Genomic DNA, 8,043 nt, shown 5'->3' on the forward strand with positions numbered 1-8,043 from the left:
GAGCACCTGTACATCCCCTGTTAGAGGTTTGCTCCCCACAGACAAACACAACGCAACACGAAACAGATGCAAGAGTTGCAGCATCTGCACAGACGACCCGGGATGCAGTCCACGTGTCCTCCGTGCGGGCCTGCCCTACTTAGCTTGGAAATGGCAAAGTGTAATGTATGGGAATGTAAAAATCTTAACAATACAGCTTCAGAGTAAGTCTTAATCTCTCTTCGCAATCCTCTCCCAGGGCCCCACGTGGGTTGGCGGGGCAGGCGGGTGATGTTGCCTCTCTGCCCAGGGGCAGGAAGAGCTGCTGGAGAGAGAACCAAAAGGCAGGGGCAGAAAGCACTGCGGAGGACTTCTGTCCCAGAGGACATTGAAGCCTTACCCCTCACCCTGCTTCCCACAGCCACAGTGCCAGCCACCTTCAGACCACAAAACATCTTCTCACATGTGACCATGAGATAACATTTAATAACTACAAAGTTCAGAACATGTGATGGATAACTCTGCTAATAACACGTAATCAAGTAAGCCGTGCTTTAATTACGCTGTGCCTTTACAACTCCTCCTCTGATCCAGGAGTCTCTTAATACTTAACAAATGACTTAATGAGTTCTCACAACACCCTGTGGGGACTTTTTTCAGGAGCAGCCCGCAGAGTGGTAAGGTGAGCAGAGGAAGGGGCAGCTGGCTGCTCCCACACTGCGCGGCCGGGCTCCCGTGATGCTGATGCCCAGTCTCCATCACAAGAGTCCTTGTGCAGCCACAGACATGCTCTCAGACCTGACCCGAGGGAAAACACTTGCAGGCTCTTGGCTCCTAGGACTGCATCCTCTGCTTTACAAACCCGCATCCGTGGGGGGACAGCAGCAACTTGCAGCAGCTGGGTCCGTCTAAGCAGGAGAAGCAATGCTTTAGGTAAAACTTCCGTCCCGTTGCACCCAATGGCAAAATTAAGCTAATTCAATGGAGCAATGATTTAATCCTCTGCATCTCAGTTTTGTTTATGTTGTATCTAACTCCAGTACTTCTATCTTACACTTTAACTTACAGGTCTGTAAATGTCTAATTGTATCTGTATCTTACTATTTTCTTCTCTTGCCACTTGGATAAGCAAAAAATGACTGAATAAACAAATTCTAACTGGAAAAACAGTCCCTATTGAAGAACTGTACAAAACAGTGGCACTCTGGTCTTTAAAATAACGCAATCCAAAAGCATTCCCTGCCACTCACTCCTGGGGTGACAGCTGCCGTGGTCCAGCCCCATTCAGGAACCTGGAAAAAGAGGGCACAGGCCTAGGCAAGGTAGTCAACAAGAAGATTTCAACAACTTAAGAGAGCAGTACAGCCCAGAGGCAGTCTCCTAAATGTGCAGACACACAATATGCAGCTGGAAGCAGAAATTTCAGGAGGCATGGGGAAGAGGTTTGGGTGAGCTTACAGGCATTTTTTCTGATCCTAATGCCAGTTACCTTTTGGGTCTTGAACAAGCAGTATACTGTCTTTCACTCCGTTATGTCTCTTACTAAGTAGCGCTGACAGCACCCGTTCATGTCTGCTGATAGTGCCCATTGATTATTTAGGAGTGAGCTGTGCACCAGAGCTTATAACCATTTCCCAAAGGGAAAGGACTGGGGAAACACAAAGTATCTGAGCAGGAGTGGAAGCAGCTCTCTAGCTAAGGCTGTGCAATAGTTTCCGTTCCAGGGCACCTTTTTGCAGCAGGATGATGACCTGTTCATCAAATGCCTCAACAAATGAATTTTATTTATTATAGTGGCCTTCAGCTACCAAAACTCATTCTCTAGAGCCTGGTTCTGCCCTCATCTGCTTGGTGCTGGGAAACAGCATCCCTGGGTATGGTACTACTTACTCACTGGACTTGATTCATCACTGCTGTCACTGCGGCTATGCGGGAACTCCCCCAATAAAGTCCATTGCTAATTAAGATGCATGTGTTGCTGGCAGCCTTGTAACATTCTCCTTAAAATGAAGAGGCTTACTAAGGTTTTGTCAGCCAGGACATGCGGGTGACACCAGCCTGGGAAAGATAGTTAAGTCTGCAGCTGAATTAATATCTGCTTCCAGAACCGGTTCTGTGGGTGTGGAGACCAATTGTGCACTGCTTAATCCCGTGATGAGAAATCAATTAGGAATTACATGCCCAAAGTGTCCTGCTTCCTGCATCCTTGCACACAGTCAGATGTGATCTGCTCCATGTACACAGGCAAGGGGATTTTTTAATTATTTGAATTTCCTCCTGCAAGTCATAGTTATTTCAGAGCCTCAGACTCTTTTTGACTAGATCTAAACTGCAATATTCTTTTAAATTGCCCCATCCCTGGAAATGTTCAAGGCCAGGTTGGATGAGGCTTTGGGCAACCTGGTGTAGTGGAGGGTTTCCCTGCCCATGGCAGGGGGGTTGGAACTAGATGATCTTTAAGGTCCCTTCCAACCCTAACAATTCTATGATTCTATATAGCAGTAGTATGATTAGATGACTCCTCAGACTGAAACTATGAAAACCCAAAGCTATGCTACAAGATACTTTCCAGCACTGAGTTCTACTTTGAAAATCCTATGTGAACTGGTACTGCTAGATATATAGTAAAGAGAGCTACAAACAAAAATCAGCTTTGAAGGAGAACAGCAAATAAAATAACAGCATCACCCATGTTTTTTAACATCAGCATCTCAACAGCATCTGTACCATGTGTCTGTAGACATGGAAAGCAAGAGGCTAGGGAAAAGACAAAGCAAAAAGCAGACTGGAATTATATCCAAAATCAAATCAAAATTCACCTGCTTTCAGATAAGCCATTTTCTGAAAAGATACATCAGTCCAGACAGAGAAGTAGCCACCATCCCTTGATAAGAAATTATTGGCACATGGAAACCATCATTTTATTAAGGCTCTTTGTTTTAGTAAGACTGCTGCTAGTGTATTACAGTAAATGAGGTGGAGCAAGGAGAGGGCTGCCAGGAGCCGCTATAGACAGGTAGGAAGTTTCAGGGTGTTTAGCTCCTGGATTTCCTTGTCAAGGAGTAATTGATATTTATTCAGAGGCATGGCAATAGGGTGCAGTCGGAGACAGCCGTACCCAACTGGAGCTGCCTACTAACCGCTCCCTGAACATTAACCAAAGGTGAAAGTTTCTGCTTCCGTGTTGAGTTCCCTTGGGTCACGCGATTCAGGTAACGATCTTTTTTACAGATTCAGATTGAAAAGTCAACTGAATCTTTCGTGCATCCCAGTTTCCAGGAGCAAAAAATTCCAGTGGAAGAACTGGATGCGCGCTGCAAACAAGTGCAATGTCAGGTAGTCCTCCATGATACTAGTGTCTGGTCATTTTAACCAGAGAGGGGCCTCAATAGCTCCCCAAAAACCTCTGGCCAGAGTCCCTCAAAATCAGCTGCAGTGAGAGGAGCCAGGCAGGCCAGGACAGCTCCAAAAGTATCAGACTGCTTCCCTCCAGCAGCCAGGCTGGAGGAGACTCTCTGCTTTTGAAAGCTTTTACTAATTCACCTTTCTGCTGGAAACAATGTTGCTCGATTTCCTGGTTTGCAGTGAAATGGAGCTAATCTATCATCTCATCCTCCCTGCAAGATTTATTCACATTTTGCAAAGGAAAAGCTATGCTGGGGGAAGACGCCAGTGCCTTCCAACTTCTTCCAAAAGACAATTCAATTTTCTCTTCTGATAGACGATCATGACCCAGAGCCAGGAACATTCCTCCTTACAATTCTGTGCTACAATGAAGTCCTGATGCAGTTAAAGCTCAAACACATGGCCTTGGAACAGTCTACCAGAAAGTAGAATTCATGTGAGCAAAGGACAGGATGCTTGTACAGAACCAAAAGCAAGTAACAGAAATTAGCAGCAGGAGAAAGAATATTTTCAAGTGGCAAGAAAAAGATAATGAAGAGACAAGCTTCCCCAGATTGATTCAATTTATATTTCTGGAAAGTATACGTGGGCTCTAAGTTTTGCGTGGAGGAGTATAAAATAGTAAATTAGTAACAGATTTCTTTCTTAAGAGGACTTTTCAGTCTCACGAAAGTGGATGGAAGTATTGAGGATACAACTCCTCACAAGGCAGCAGCTTTCCAAATGCCTGACAGTGAATCCTGGCTTCTATTTACAGATCAGCACTTCTGCTTTTCTAACAATAGCAGACAACAGGCAGTGCTGTTTTAATAAAGTGATGGAGCTGCCTTGATGTTCTGCATGAACCTGAATGAGGAAATGAAAAGTGCTTCAGAGGGTGGGATGAACAGGGAGCTCTGTTTCTACAGGAGACTGTGGGAAAACAAGTGCCTTGTGTAGTGCTCAGTACAGTCACCTAAGGTATTCTTGCTTTTCTTGCTGTTGGAGGAACCCTTTCCTAGTCATCAGCAGGCACCCAGGCAAAGCGTGAATTACAAGTCTGATATGCACACCTTTCCTGGTTTCTTTCTTTTTCCTCAGTAGATGTCAAAGCAATGGAGATCTTGATGGAAGCAGTCCATCCCTATTCATTAAAAACACCCCAAAACGTGTTTAGCTTTAAACATTTAAATGGGTCCTGCTGACTTACGTGCTTCGGCCTCTATTCTACCGAGTACTTTAAGTGTGTACTTCTGTTTGTGAGGATGTCCACGTACTGTCATCACAGTCCTGGGTTCTGTGTTGGCATGTCTGTTCATATACATATTCTCACAGGTCCATTGGTAGAAATGAAACTTAGAAGAAGCTAAGTGTATTCATATGTATTCACAAGTTTACAACCATTGCCTATATCTGTACTGAATTACAAGATGATTTGAGTTAAGAACAGAGTATAAGTTTAAGTGAGTAGAGGAGAACGTGAGCTAAAGATAAAAAGTCAACCAAGTTCTCTTTATCTTCTCACCTCAGCTGCAGTTATATGCTTAAAATCAAACTGTGAGATACAGCAGGGGCGAACGTAGCCTTGATTTACCTCCTACGGCTGCAGCAAGACTTTGTGCATTTTAACCTGGGGGAGGGGAAGATACGGGTTTCCAGCGGATTAATAAAACGATGGGCTAAAGCAGTTGCAGTACAAATAGTACCTCTCCACAGATAATCAGTTGGATTTTAACAGACTTTACTGAATAAAGAGACCTTGTTAGCCAAAGGAAGACAGAAATCCAAAAGCATCTAGCCAACAAAAAGCTAACGAACTAAGCACAACACTTTTACAATACTAGCATGGAGTATGTGTGTAAGTAGTATTTTAACACCGGCTACCAACCACAGCAACCTGCAGGTACGTTATACGGCCTTCTCGGTGAGATTATGAAAATAATCCCTGCATTAGATTATGGGGAGACTGAATCACTAATGACAGACACAATAAATATTTATCGCTGCCCTGCATGCAGCGTGCAGGCTGAGGTTTGGACCCGCTCCCTCCTGCCGCAAACCAGGGCTGGTTTGTTTGCTGGAGCATTTCCTTCCACCTTTACTCCTCTGGAACAACTCGCACCCGACTGAAAGGTAAAAGCAGGAGCAGCACAAAAAACAATACAAGTTTTTAAACTCACGTGTCTGGCTTCACGGTGTCTCTCATCCGCTGTGGGGCTCGGGCAGGCGCTGCTGGGCAGAGGAATGGCATCCAACCTTCAGCCCTGTCTCTGCAGGCAGAGAGCGGCCGGCGGCCGTGTCAGGCAGGGAAGCCTATGGCATGACAGAAGGCACAAAGAAAAGCTGAATTGCATAAACCTGAGCAATTTAAGGTTTAGAAAACCACACCCTCCCCGTCATTTCTCCTGCAGGCAGATAAGCATGTGCAGGCTACTCAGACAACAGCGTAATTTGAAGCTTTTAATTTTCTTTCCGGCATATACCAAAGTCCATTTTCAGTACAACTCTTCCTTGCGTTTCTTTTCTTCTTTCAGCCTTGCAATCAATGTGGTTCAACTTTAATAAAGTCCAGAGGATCATTTTAAAAATTGCTTCAAGACAAAAGATTCATGTTGGCTTTCCCCTTGGAAAGGGAAGATGAGGCCTGCAAGCTCTAACCTTGAGTCCATGCTTTAGAAGTTGGATCTTCACCTTGTTCCTGCACACTTGAAGTCGGTGGTGAAGACTTGAACCATGTAAAAGTAATCTGTAAACTCTGGAATCAGCCAGCTGAAAATACAAGCTCTGGCAATTTTCTGAACATTGCAAACTAAAGACTACTTTAAACCCTCTTACCCAGTAATTTTCAGTTGAAAAAGTACCCAAGAAAGGGGTACGATGTTGTACTGCAGATAAGATGTACTGCTGAATAGTAACACAGCAGCTCAGTGTGAATGCTAATTACAAAGGCAGCAGCACCAAAAAACATCTTTTTTTTTTTTTTCAGAAAATACTTCCAATGAAGGAAAACAAACCTTGATCTTTCAACTATGTGAATCACTAGCAAATGCAAAGACTTCGGCCGTCATAAGTATTTGCACCTCAGGAAGGAAGTGTTATTCAGGAAGCAAGGCAGCTTCAGAGAGGGATTTGAAGGAAGCAACTGCAGTATGTGCCAAAAACAGGTGGAAGGAAATCCCCAGCCTCTGATATAAACATCTATGGCTACCAGGTCTTGGCCTCCAATTCATTCTTACACAAGTTTGTTTCCCTCCAAACGTTTCAAAAACATACACGCTACTTGCGATTATAAAATCCCTTGTTAAATATTTATTTTAAGAAATCATCAAGGGGCCTGTCAAGTCCTACCAGCAAGCGTGACAGTCATGCTCTCAGCCTGATGGACGCTTGTTTGCAGTAGTATTTGCCTTTCCTGCCCTGACAGCACCGGCACCTGTGCTCCGAGTTACTTGAGGAAACCTGGGATGGGTCCTCACCAAGCCAGCCTGCTGGTGCTCAGTGCACGGCCACCCAAAACCCCGGTGTGTGCTGGCGGTGCCGTGCTGGAGCTGTGGCTCTGCGCAGCGCTGAGGAGCTGCTGCTCTTCCCCCCGTGACGGGTGTGATACGGAGAGACACTGCCCGCGCAGGACCAGATGTCCAGGGCATTCACAAGGCCAGATACGCAAGCCTCATGCGTCAGCCATCTGCAAAATTGAACTATGCATATGCAATGTACTTTTGAAAACATGCTTAAGCTACAGAAGCTTAAACATTAGCAAATACATCCCCACAGAGCAAAGCGTGTGTTTAAATCCTTCCTCACATGGGAGGTCCCTCCGAGGCTGATCGCCCTAGTTCGGAAAGCCCAGAGCCCTGCTGTCACAGGTGACCACATCAGACGGTCTCAGTTACAGGCTTAATTTCCATTTTAGAAACTAGCCAAGTTTTCGCCCCCTCCCACTGCCGGAGGCTTTTCTAAGTTTCCAGACTAAGGGCCAGTTCAAACTCATTTGTTCTCACGCCAATATTACTGAATTGCTGTAATAGCCTTTCCCATCTCATGACATGTTTTCCTTCCCACACGAACTCTCTACATTTCTGCTCAGAAGAAAGGCTCTCCATTCTCCTGCTCACCCGAACAGCCCACCTGGGCACCCATTCCTGTCCAAATTCTTTACTCTGGAATATGATTTTAATACTTCCTTACATATACCAGGCAAATTATTTCCCCAGAAGGTAAGTTATTTATTGGCTCTGAACCAAAGAGCTGGTGAGCTGTCCCTGTTGGTGGAAGATCCTATGCTGAACCTGTCTTTCATCTGCTGGGGAGGAACACAGAAGGATCTCCTCTGAACTACAGCTTGTGTACTGCATTATTTACAGGTTCCCTCCTTTGCCTGCAGCTGGCTAAAGGCTCTGGCAGATTTTCTTCATCAACAGCATAAAAAAGTGAGAGTATTTTCCTACTACGATTCATTCTTTTGCATCAAAATGACAGCAGCATCTCATAGATCTGACTGGTGCAATGACACCTCCTCGAAAAACTTCTAATTCCCTGGTATAGCTTCATACATTGAAGGAGAAAGAAGTTACATATTTAGCTCTGTATAATTTTAAAACAAATTCACACGGTTTGTCTCAGTCTATGCAAATATGGTTATAAGGACAGACCTTTCCAGTTGCACATATCCTGTGCTTC

This window comes from Tauraco erythrolophus, chromosome 5 (genome assembly GCF_009769465.1).
Source record: "Tauraco erythrolophus isolate bTauEry1 chromosome 5, bTauEry1.pri, whole genome shotgun sequence".
Classification (NCBI taxonomy): Eukaryota; Metazoa; Chordata; class Aves; order Musophagiformes; family Musophagidae; genus Tauraco; species Tauraco erythrolophus.